Source organism: Pinus tabuliformis, chromosome 5_1 (genome assembly GCF_031772625.1).
Source record: "Pinus tabuliformis cultivar Carrire ecotype Pingquan chromosome 5_1, CPIR1, whole genome shotgun sequence".
In the NCBI taxonomy this organism is placed as follows: Eukaryota; Viridiplantae; Streptophyta; class Pinopsida; order Pinales; family Pinaceae; genus Pinus; species Pinus tabuliformis.
Window position 1 is genome coordinate 415612460 of NC_142305.1, and position 12846 is coordinate 415625305.

A 12846-nucleotide genomic window follows, 5' to 3' on the forward strand; every position below is an offset into this window, starting at 1 on the left:
TGTTGCAGAGTTCTGGGTTCTGCTCTGTGTTCTGGTGACTGTGTTTTGATGACAGGGCTTCAGTGATTCAGTTGTTGGGTGATTCAAAGATTGATGATTGAGTATTCAATTATTGGTTAATGCAATGGTTGTATTACAGTGGTGATTGATTTTGAGCTTCAATGTTGTTGATGGGTCTAGTATGAAAATTGGATGAAACGTAACCTTCAGATTATGGTGTTGTGTTCCAGGAGTATCCAGTCTGAAAATTTATGAAACGTGGTCCCTAGAGGAAGAGAGAAGGTTGTAGCCTTATGTAGGTCGGTGCTTACGTACGGGTAAACATATCAGCTAGTACAAGAGCCAGGGGGTTGGAGCTCGCTTCCAGTAGTAGCTGGAAAACGAGTGAAGGTTGCAGCCTTCATTACACCAGCGCCTACATACTAGTAAACATATCGGCTAGTTCAAGAGCTAGGGGGTTGTAGCTCCCTTCCAGTAGATGCTGGAGAACGAGAGAAGGTTGTAGCCTTCTACAGTAGGGTGCCTGCGTACTGGTATGAGTCTGCACTAGTACAGGATTGTAAACAGGTTTTTCTTATATTAAAAAGAAGACAACAACATGTGGTTTTTGTCCTACATTGGGTTTCCACCTTATATCTTGGTGTTCATGTGTGTTTCTTATGTGTGATGGTTTGTTCTGATATTACTGTACATGGTTATTGTTTATATGGTTAATGAAGTACTGATGCACTGATTAAAGATCAACATGTGATAAATTAACTGAATCATAAGATTGCTTGATATACACTGGTTGCCTTAAACACAGTTGTGTATACACGTGAGTTACCTTCACTAAAGTAGCGTATATGAATTTGAGTATGAAAAGAAAAAGATTATTGATTTGACTAATACTGATTCACTCCCCCTCTCAGTATTATTTCCAACAATTGGTATCAGAGGAGGTCCTTTGGTAGAAGGTTGATCGCTTGAACAAGATCCGTAGAACAATGGGAAAGAAGCTAAAGAAGAAAGCGCCTCAGAAGAAGAACACAGATCAAAGGAACAGTGACAGCAGGAGAAGCAATGTTTCAGATTCTGAATCACCTCAGATTGAAAATGAACAAGTAAATGAAGCATCAAACAAAATCAGAGATCAACAAGATCTATTTAACAAAATGGAGTGTGACTTCAAGGAAGAAGTTACCAGATTAAAAACTCAGTTGGAGGAAGGAAACAAAGTAAGGAAGTAGCTGTAGGATGAAGTGATATCATTAAGAAATGAAATAAATGATCAGAGTTACTATGTAGCTAAGATCCTCTCTCTAAAAGAAGATCTTGAAAATAAGCAGAATGAAGAACAAGAAAATGAGATTCTCAAACTAAGGCAACAAGTGGAAGAAGGAGGAAAGACTGAAGAAATATTGAAGAAGCAATATGTGGAAAAGGAAGAACAACATCAGGTTGAGGTAAATATCTTAAAAGGTAAATTAGAAGAAAAGGATAAATTGTTATGATTTCAAGACAGTACTAAGCATTTGGATAATATTCTTAGTAGTCAAAGGTCTCCTACCATCAAAACTGGTCTTGGTTTTCATGAATCTATTGAAGGTGAATCTAGCTCACAAGGTGAGGCAAGGAATTCTAATGCAATATCTAAAATGCTCAACAAGGAGATGAGAGGACAACCCCATCAACAACCAAGGAAAGAAATTCTTCAAAGAAAATCTTTTACTCCTAGCCATGGAAATGATAGTCGGTTATTTCCTCAAATGAATAATGTTGAATGTTTTATATGTCATAATCTTGGACATGTTGCAGCAAGATGCGGAAGTAGAATGGTTCAAGACCATCACACAGAAATATCATCAGCTTGCAGGTACTTTAAGGGATATTGTTTTTCTTGCAATATGTTTGGTCACAAAGCCATTGACTACTATAGAAGAAATATGAAACATGTAAGATGTTATGCATGTAACAAGCTTGGACATATAGCAAAGGAATGCAGGAGAAAATATCGGGCACCATACCAAAAGGAGAAAACATCATCACACTCGAAGATATGGAAGAAGAAGGAAGTACAGTCAGAAAAATGTGGCATGGCACAGTGTACAGACATGATAGACTCTGGAGAAGCCGAAAGTATGAAACTTCAATGTTCTAAATCTCATACGCAAGTTTCATGAAGACAAGTCGCGTATATACGCGAGTTCAAAGCTGCACAGTCGCGTATATGTAGTTTGAGAAAAATGTTGTGGGACAGTCTCAAAAAAACTGATGTGATATGATTCAGACAATTATCAGTTATCTTTTCTATTGTAGATGACTACAGTCTGTGGATATTATTTAGAAGTGTTTTGATCCTAACAAGTTGTTGATAACTTGATGTATATCTGATTGATGATGATGCCTTTATACTTCTTATTGATATATGCAATGATCAGATCTGACAGTGAATAGGTGGAACAGGTTTAGGGGGAGAACATGCTATGCTTCTAACAAAGCATTGTTGGGATTATGTTTAGAAGTCTTTTCACTGATGATTATTCTTATGTGGCTAAAGTGTTTAAATTGATACAGCTTTCTATGTGACGGTTATAAGTTTCCCATGATGAAATCTCAGATGATACTTGTATCGATTGGGGTTACAAAGTTATTTTTCAGATCAGATTTATGGATGATTGTGGATGACTTTTTGATGATGTATACATTACATATATGTTGCCTACATGGTGATCTTCATAAGGACAAGAAGAAGTACAAAGATTGAGTACAAAACTTCATTAATTGAAGATGAGCCACTCATTTCTTCTATACTGCTGTCATCATGCTTTCAAAGATGCATAAAGCTCATATGGTGCAGGATTCCTATAGATCTTGGCTCTCACATAGTTGAGGATTGTTGTTGTTGATGATATCAAGAAATCTTGACAAATGACCATGAGCTCATGGTTTTCTAGATACATATTGATATCTCTTTGATGGATACATGGATGATTACTTAAGTTGGATATTGTTGGTTGGCCAAGAGAATGGTGTTATTGCAGGTCGCATGAAAGACATAGCTATTTGAAGACATGGATATTCGAAGACATGGCTTACTTAAACACATAATGATGATGAGTTCTTACCTTATGATGATAGGTTGATACTCACATATGTTGATGCTTATCATATGTGGGATGTTCCCTAGTGATGATATAGTGAAGGCTCTTGTGGAAAGATCTTGCATAATGGTGTTATGATCATAGATGATGTCTATGGTGTTTTCACATACATATGATATGATGTAAATGATTTTGTGCTACCGCTTGGAGATATGACATATGCTGATTTGATTCATGGAAGGTTATGATAAGTGTTACACAGTAATTTGTCACTGCCTTCACCCCCAGTACATCCACTGTGTCATGTGTCCAAGTCAAACATGCTCATACTGAACAAATGCTCTCTAATGTTGCCAAATGGCCCACTTTCCTAAAGTTATATACTTCATCGCATTTGTGTATTAAATAAATGTGTTGAACGACGCTCATAAACAGTCCAGAAGCGCTGCCAGTGCGGAAGTACATTTGATTCTCGCGATGGCCCAGTTTTATGATCCAGCGTGAGGTCACTTGTTATCTTTAGTGATGATCTTACTCGTTGCATTGCTCACTAGCGATGTCAGCGCTAAATACCAGTTACGTACCCGCGATGATCCAGATTGGGCGATTTGTTCCAATAGTCAGCCTTCCAGATGACTCCAGACTTGGTTGTTGGCATAGTTTGTATCGCCCTCCCTTCTTTGGCATGGTTGTTTCGTCATTTGTGCTACCTTCTTTGATGATAATATCTCTCTTCCACCTTTCATGGAGACTCCTTGTCCTATTTAAACACTCACCTATGATATGATTAGCTAGTTGGAAAATTCTTGGGTTGAGCAAGTGCTGTTAGTGTTTGTAGATAGCTGGTGTGGGTGTGACAAGTGTGAGAGTGTTAATGGCTTGTGGAAGGTTGTGAAGTGCCCTTAGCTTTATGTAAAGCTTGTGGGTGAGAGAGACTTGTATGTTGGGACATCCATCTTCAAAGAGTGAATTCTTGAGGAACATGCTGGCTAGATCCCTCTTAGAAGGCTTGTGACGTCAAGACTTTGGTTGTAAGCTTACTCTTATTTCATTATTAATACAATCAATGATGTTTTCCTATGTCTTGTATGTAATTTACTTGATAGCTCATGACTTCTTGACTTTGTGAGTAAATAGATCATTGTTGTTTTCCGGTTACGTGCTTTGTTGTATTTCCTTTGCATTGTTTCAGGTTGATCACTCATTGGGAGAAGGAAGCGAAAGTTGGAGCAGCGCAACGGAACTCCATCGACCACTGGTTGAGGTAGGCCTCCAACTATGATTGTTTAAGGAAAACTATTGTTGATCTGTCCTTGTTTGTGATTAGACCCACTCTAGGGCTAGAGGGGTTGCCTCTGTCCGTATAGGGAATACTTTCCTACATCACAATAAGGCTCTTTCTACTAAGGAAATGAAGCAAGTTGATGAGATGATATCTATATGCGGACATTGTCACAGGTTGATGATATTTACACTGTCGTATCTTAATGAACATATACACGTTGCTGGTTTGGATGCAAACAGATGCTTATGGTGTAGATCATACATGGTGTATGATAGTTGTGGTCTTGTTTAGACATTTGGTCTCTATTATAAATGTCATGTATATCATTTGATGTAAAGGGCATATAAAGACCCATGATGTAATAATTTGTCTCTGTCTATCGTAGTCTTTTGATGAGTCCTTTTTGGTCATATGATGTAATTTATATCATGTATAAACAATTGGTATATCCCCACTTGGTTGGGAGGATGAGTCAAATTTGGTATATCCCCACTTGGTTGGGAGATTGATGTATGTATGAGTCATTGGTGATAGGAAGGTCAAACTCACATAGTCGAGTGATAGAGTCATGTTATTCTTTTGGAAAATATTTGCAGACTCTGCATGTGCTCAGGGGGAGCATGGATGATATAGTGCATCTCAGCATGTACAAAGGGGGAGTTTAATCAGAAAATTCAGCATGTGCTTAGGGGGAGCATGATCAATGTTTATATTCAGTTGTTCAGATATGAAAGTCTTCTTTTTGGTCAGCCCTTTTCCCTTGATGTCAAAGGGGGAGAGTATTTTGGTGTTGCTTGTTATCTCTAACAGTTTCTACAGCTTGCAGTAATCAACACCAACATAGTTGCCATCAAGTCCAAAGGGGGAGATTATTTGCATTATGATTCAGGTATTGTCCTTGATGGCAACTGACTCAAATGAAAAATCAAAGTATAGAAGGTAAACAACAAAGAATTACATATCAGTCTTCACAGAATGAAGAAAGAGAGGCATACACAGGTTCACCATTGACCAAGCTGTGTATACACGCAGGTTCACTGTATACAAGTCGCGTATACGTACGCACGCATTTTCACGGAAGGAAAAGTGTGTATACCTTGGAAAACTAAGTTTTTGGTCCGAAGCATTTGGTCCATGGTATTTTGATCCATGGTATTGGTCCAAGGTATCTGGTCCAAGGTACTTACCCTAGGTATTTTTTCCAAGGTATTGGTCCTAAGTGGTTTTGGTCCATGGAATTGAGAAAGGCCTAAAAATATAAAAGGAGGAGAAGATCATTAGGCCAAAGTGTGCAAGTATTGAATATCTGATGAAGTGTGAGATCCAGTATGCAAGTTATGGGTTTGTGATGCTTTGCTTGATCTGAACCAAGGATGCACCTATGTGGATGATGATGGATGATGGATCGGGATCTTAAGGCTTGGATTGTATTATCATAATGTGGTTTGATCATGGATAGACTAGATCTGAATACTGATGTATGTTTTATTCTGCAAATGTTATGATCTGGGTATGACTAAATTTTGAAATAGTTATGAAGCTTTTAAGTTAATATTTGCATATTTGTACATGGGTTAGCTTTGGTAAAAGCATGTATAAACGCTGGTTCGGCTCATTAGAGTAGCATATACATTATGAAATATGATATATGAATTTTTAGTTGGTTCTAGTGGTTGTTGCAGAGTTCTGGGTTTTGCTCTGTGTTTTGATGACTGTGTTTTGATGATAGAGCTTCAGTGATTCAGTTGTTGGGTGATTCAGAGATTGATGATTAAGTATTCAATGATTGGTTAATGCAATGGTTGTATTACAGTGGTGATTTATTTTGAGCTTCAATGTTGTTTATGGCTCCAATATGAAAATTGGATGAAACATGGCCTTCAGATTATGGTGTTGTCTTCTAGGAGTATCCAGTCTGAAAATTTATGAAACGTGGTCCCTGGAGGAAGAGAGAAGGTCGTAGCCTTCTGTAGGCCGGTGCCTACGTACTGGTAAACATATCGGCCAGTACAAGAGCCAGGGGTTGGAGCTCCCTTCCAGTAGTAGCTAGAAAACGAGTGAAGGTTGCAGCCTTCAGTAGGTCGGCGCCTACATACTAGTAAACAGATCGCTAGTACAAGAGCTAGGGGGTTGTAGCTCCCTTCCAGTAGAAGCTGGAGAACGAGAGAAGGTTTTAGCCTTCTATAGGTGGGTGCATGCATACTAGTATGAGTATTCACCAGAACAAGATTGTAAACAAGTTTTTCTTATATTAAAAAGAAGACAGCAGCAGGTGGTTTTTGTCCTGCATTGGGTTTCCACCTTATATCTTGGTGTTCATGTGTGTTTCTTATGTGTGATGGTTTGTTCTGATATTACTGCACATGGTTACTATTTATATGGTTAATGAAGTACTGATGCACTGATTAAAGATCAACATATGATGAATTAATTGAATCATAAGATTTCTTGATATACGTTGGTTGCCATAAACACAGCTGCATATACACGTGAGTTACCTTCACTGAAGTAGCGTATATGAATTTGTGTATGAAAAGAAAAAGATTATTGATTTGACTAATATTTATTCACCCCCCCTCTCAGTATTATTTCCAACACACTTCAATATACTAATTTTGTTATCTCAATCCTCTTTATTGGCCCTCGATTTTTCTAGCAAAGTGTAACATTATAACGATTTTTGTTTTATCTTATTCCTTGAGCCAAATTGACATTCTTTTAAATAGATGTTGTTTCTCTATTAACAAAGAATTTTAAAACATCTTTGTTAGTTTTTAAATATATTTTAGGTATGTTTACACATTAGAAATAAAGGGCTTTGGTATACCTACACAAGGATGAAACAAATTTGTTATTATGAAAACTAAATTGCTATAAACAAAAACATTAACTTTTTTTAAATGAAATGGTAAAAAAAATAAGAGACTTCCATTTTTTAATAGAAATATTAGAGCTTAAACCATTAAACATGGATTTCTCTATAAATATTTTCTATAACTATAAACAAAAACGATAAAGAAAAAATAAGGTTGCATACTTGGCTCCTCAATTATTTATTTTGATTTTAAACACTAACTCAAAAAGATGTAAGATATTGCCTATTACCTAAAAGAGTAACAATATTCCAAAAAGGAGGAAAGAAAGAAAATTAACAAAGTTGGGAAATTTTGGTACATGTAATATCAAAAGCATACATTTTCTTGTTGAATTTATTGAAACTCTTTAATTTAGAGTAATGAAGAATAAATGTAGCAGTAGCATTTCAAAACTTATGATAATTAACTATATCATGATTAATTTAAGGAATAATGAATGGGATAATAGGGGTTCCATGTTATAGTGGGGTTCTCGGGCATCTATATATTCTTTCTCTACTTCACATGTAGAGGCTTCAACTTCTCACTCTGCAATCTCTTTTGTGTCTTCATCTATATGCATGTCTGCATGAGGGGTTTCACTTTTATAGTCTTTATGACCATCATCCACATTTGAGTGCATTTCTCCAAGATATGTTTTCCTTCTAGAGTCTTTCTCATTTTAACTCAGACCTACAGTTTCCTTTATATTAATTCTTCAACAAATTTTAACATAATTTTGGCTTTATGTCAGTTTCCTTTATACCAAATTATACTTCCAGGGTCTTCCATGCTTCCTAGGAAGATGTAGCTTTTGCTACCTTGCACACAAACTTCTCATCCAATGTCTGTTTCATAAAATCAAATACTAAGGCATCAAATAATTCATCATATGGGTTATTAGACTGATACTCAATCAACTCTTTACACGAAGAAAAGTTTTGATTTTGACATTTCCCAAAAATTAAGATTTTCACTAGTAAATTTTGGAAGTCTTACCAGATCTATCCTAATCCATTCATCCTCAAATTGTCCTACTTCATATAATATTTTAGATTCCCTAACTGTGGCTAGAACCTTTATGAGCCCTTCGAAATAATTTGGCTCTTCCTTTCAATTTCTTTTCTCGGTTTGCTTTAGTCTTTCTTTGTGACCCATGATTATTGTCTTTGTTTTGTGTTCTTTCCTTATTGTGTCAGCATTCTAGAAATGAATGTCGAATACACTTGATTATATTTAAAACTAAACATTTTACCCTTCACTTTAACGATGGCTCCCAACAACTACTAGCAACTTTATTGAGCTCTTCTACGCAGACTCTTATGGAGGCTCATGGCTACAACTTACGGTGGAGACTCCTTCTTTCATTAGTGGCAATGGCTCTTTCCTCTAGATATCGTGATGTATTTGTAGGATACTCACCCTAATCTTTTAGTAGTTGGGTTTACAAACTCTCGACGAGATCTAGTTTCTACTTATGGACCAATGGATGCAAACATCGATTCGCGGGTTGCTCACAATAGTCAAGTCTCTTAGTGGAAGTAAATCATGACCTTCTCAACTCTTTTGGTTCTTTGAAACCTTACTAAACCTTGTTTTGATACCACTTCTTATTTAGAGGTAGAGATAAACATGCAAACACAACAGAAATAAGTACACACGCTTTTTCTTCAATAAATAAATTCTCAGAATAAATAAGTTCTATTCATTAATTATTCTCTCATATACATCCATCGACTTGTTAAGTACTAAACTTTCTAAATATGGAATCATTCGAACTCTAACTTTCTTTTCCTCATGCAAACTATGATTTGATGCTTTAACTAAACTTTTCTAACTTCTCTTTAACATAAATCAACATTTCTCTTTTCCTTAACCTAGTTTTTCTTGACAAGGCATTAAATTTTTAGCTCTTACTCACTTGATATCTAATATTAGACTTAACTTTCTTTGCCTAAGTTAACTTAACTCTTCATACATTGCATGCATATGAGAGCACCTACTATTTATATCGAGTGAAACAATTTGATCTATGACAAAGGTGTGATCGATGGGAGTAGATAGAATAGGAAATTTGGGGATAGGTTTGTATTTATTGTTTGCTCTAAGAATTTTTAAATTTCTATACGAGACGAGAGTTCACTTTGTTGTAACACATTTGAATATTTGACAACAATTATGCGAGTTGGGTTATTGATTCAATAAGATTACTTTCACTCATATCATTTTCATATTGGTTATGTTAAGGACATAATTATACGGAATGATTATCTACATACTTCAATAAGTGTTAAAATTATGAATTTTAATAATCATGAAATATAAATAGTGAAGTGTAGTATGGAATCACGTAGTTTCAGATTGAGAAATCGATGAGATGAAATGAGTCATGATGCATCACAAACCTATAGTGAGGGCCATCTCGGTGTAATATGTCATCCTTCGATGTGGGTGACTATAGGGACATGGAAATGGCCTTTTAGGTTAAATTAAAGTTTATCCTAGAGGTACTCTTTCAACTTCTTTCATAATTTATTTATATATATCTCTATTAATTGAGGAAAATAAATCACATAGTTGTTAGTTTAAAATGATATCAATTACTACTATTACTCGGTATCTTGATAATGCATTCATGATTTTCTAATTACTAGATGAAAATATTTGCCAAAATATTAATACCTAAAAGCCAATTGATATAAAAAATTACTAAACTGCATTTTGTATATATATTTTTTACAATATTAGTAGAAAAAAAAAATTATGATAAGAAAAAATTTAAATACTAAAATATTATCTAATAAATAATTAAATTATTATTATTTATCTCTATCATATCTTTGTTCAATAGTGAAAAGAAAATTGAGATGTGAGTATAAGGCATATGCAAGAATTGAATTTTCATTTAGAAAGAAAAAATTAAGATTTGAAATGCATTTATTGATTAATTTGTCTTTTAATTTCTTTACGTACAGTTTTGAAATTACAATTATATATATATATATATATATATATATATATATAAAACAATTGAGATTTGTTTATTTTTTTATGGTTATATTGTATCTAATTTCTTACTAATTTATATCAAAGTTTTAGTTGAAGTAATTTAAAAATTTTCACATATTTAAAAAAATAAATAATTTAAACTCATGGAGTGTAACTCAATTGATAATCATCTTGTTATGAAGTATTATGTAAACTCGTGAGATTCTAAGTTCAAATCCCTGTATGTTAGGCCAACCAAAAAAACATATTTTTTAACTATTTATTTATTATATATTTAAAATGATGTAGTATGTATATTTTAATTATTTTGAAATCAAATTATTTTTTATTTATTACTTTTATGTCATTTTTAATATAATTTTCAAATAAATATACATTAATTAAATACTTAAAAATTAATTTAAAATAATTTAACTTTTCAAAATGTTATATTTTAATTTTATAATTAATTTAAAAATTAATATACTTAGCATTTTCTAATTTTATATTTAATTAAAAAGGATTAATGAAAAATTAAAAATATAATTTAACAGAAATAAATTAATATGATTAAATTTCATGTGGTTTGAATATTTATTTTCAAAAAAAAAAATATAATTATCCCCTATTCACTCATGGAATCTCTGTGCAATGGAAAACAACTTGTCTCTAATTATATTAGTAGAGCTTGAAGGGACAGAAGAGGAATTGATGTCGAGGAAATCCAGATATCTAGGAAACGTTGTGGCTTTCTTCAAAGTCCGCTACCCTCACAAATGAAGAGCCCAACGAATCCTTAGCTTTCTTTAAGATAACATGAATGGTAAGTGAAATACTAACCAGACAATTTTAGCCTACAAGTTGGCAGACTTAGGGCACACTATCAGAGTCAATTTTGCAGGTGTTAGAGAACATTGTCTTAAATTGATATGGTTTTACCTTAATTGTTAACTGTCTTAAATGCATTTGGTTGTAAGTGTCATTATCCTAAGTGACCATTGTCTTAAATATAAAATTTTGTTTTAAAATATTTTTGTATCAAACTATTTTTGTCTTAAATATAAAAGTTTGTCTTAAAATATTTGTCTCAAATTATTTTTTATTAAATACAAAATTCTGTCTCGAATGGTTTTTGTCTTAAATTTTATATTTAAAATAATTCACTTAACATTTAATTTTAATATAAAATGTGATTTTTAAGACCAAATATCTTTTTGTCTTAAAAAAAATGTCTTAAAAGTTCCCCTAATTACGTTAACGTGGAAAAGTAAATTAAAAGATTTAAGATGCATTAAATAAAGAGATTTTCATATGTGGCCACAACGATTACGTGCATATCAACCAATGGGAACCTCTTTATTTCTTTATAGTAAATTTGTTAATAGTGGTCCTACGATGTAGGAAGGATATAATTAATTGGTTTTATATTTCATTCACATGTTATGAAATATGTTTTCCGTTATAAATTTATTTTAATAGAATTTGGTCTATTTTCTTTTTTCTGATGTAGGAAATTCAAGAAATTTGAAGCGAAGTTTTATAACAAGAAAATTTGCATGGGCTTAATGTTAATGAAGACCTCCATTATAAATTTATTTTAATAGAATTTGGTAGGTTGAAAATTGGAGAAGTTTGAAGTGAAGTTTTATAATAAGAAAATTTGGATGTTTGTCACGTTAATGAAGACTTCATTAATGATGAATGTAGAATATTTTTTTTGGCAATGGTGAAGTAAATTGTTTTTTTTGAAAATTTGTAAAATTTGTAAAAGATATATCAGAGGTCTATCAACTTAATATGTGAATGTATTTTCATTTGAATTGACTACTCATGGACTACTCCAACAACTACAAGTAAAAGTTGGGAATATTCAAGATAATTGGTGAAACAATCCAACATAAAGACTAGACAAAGATGTCAAAGATTTAGTTAAACATGTTAAGTGAAAAAACAATGGTGTGATTGAGCTTAGATGAACAATTTTCTTGGTGTGTCCAATATGAGAGGAAAATGTTCCATGTTGTGAAGGATAAAAATTCGTAAGTTTGGTCCAAGGGTAACCTGACACCTTTTATGTGGCAATCAAAGAAGTAGTACATTGTGATGAGATATAAATGCACTTTTCATATAGTAACTTTGCAATTGTGAAAGCATTTTGAATGTTTGTTGCACTTGAATGGAAATGGTGTTGTAAGGGGTCCACGATTGGTTTCACTCAACACCCCAATATTTTGGTCCAAGTTGGTATCCTAAAGTGTTTTGTAAGCACTCCTAAATAAAACCTACACAGATTAATGTGATAACACATGTAATCATGTAACATGCATCCATCCTGTGTATATGGTGTTCATTTTTGTAGCACTGGGAGGTAATATCGCATGCTAAGGATCCTTCAAAAAAAAAATTATAAACATTATAATGAAAATTCAATTTCTATATTTATTTATGTAGTCTCCACAAAGCCTAAGTCAATCCCACCATTAGAGGTTACCCTTGGTCACAAGCGCACTCATTTGGCCACTATATATAAGACAATTTGACCTCCCCACTTGCATGAATTCAAATCTCACAAGGCAAGATATTTTATGTTCATTTACATGAAGGAGACAAGACCCAAAAAGCTGAGTTTCTAGGC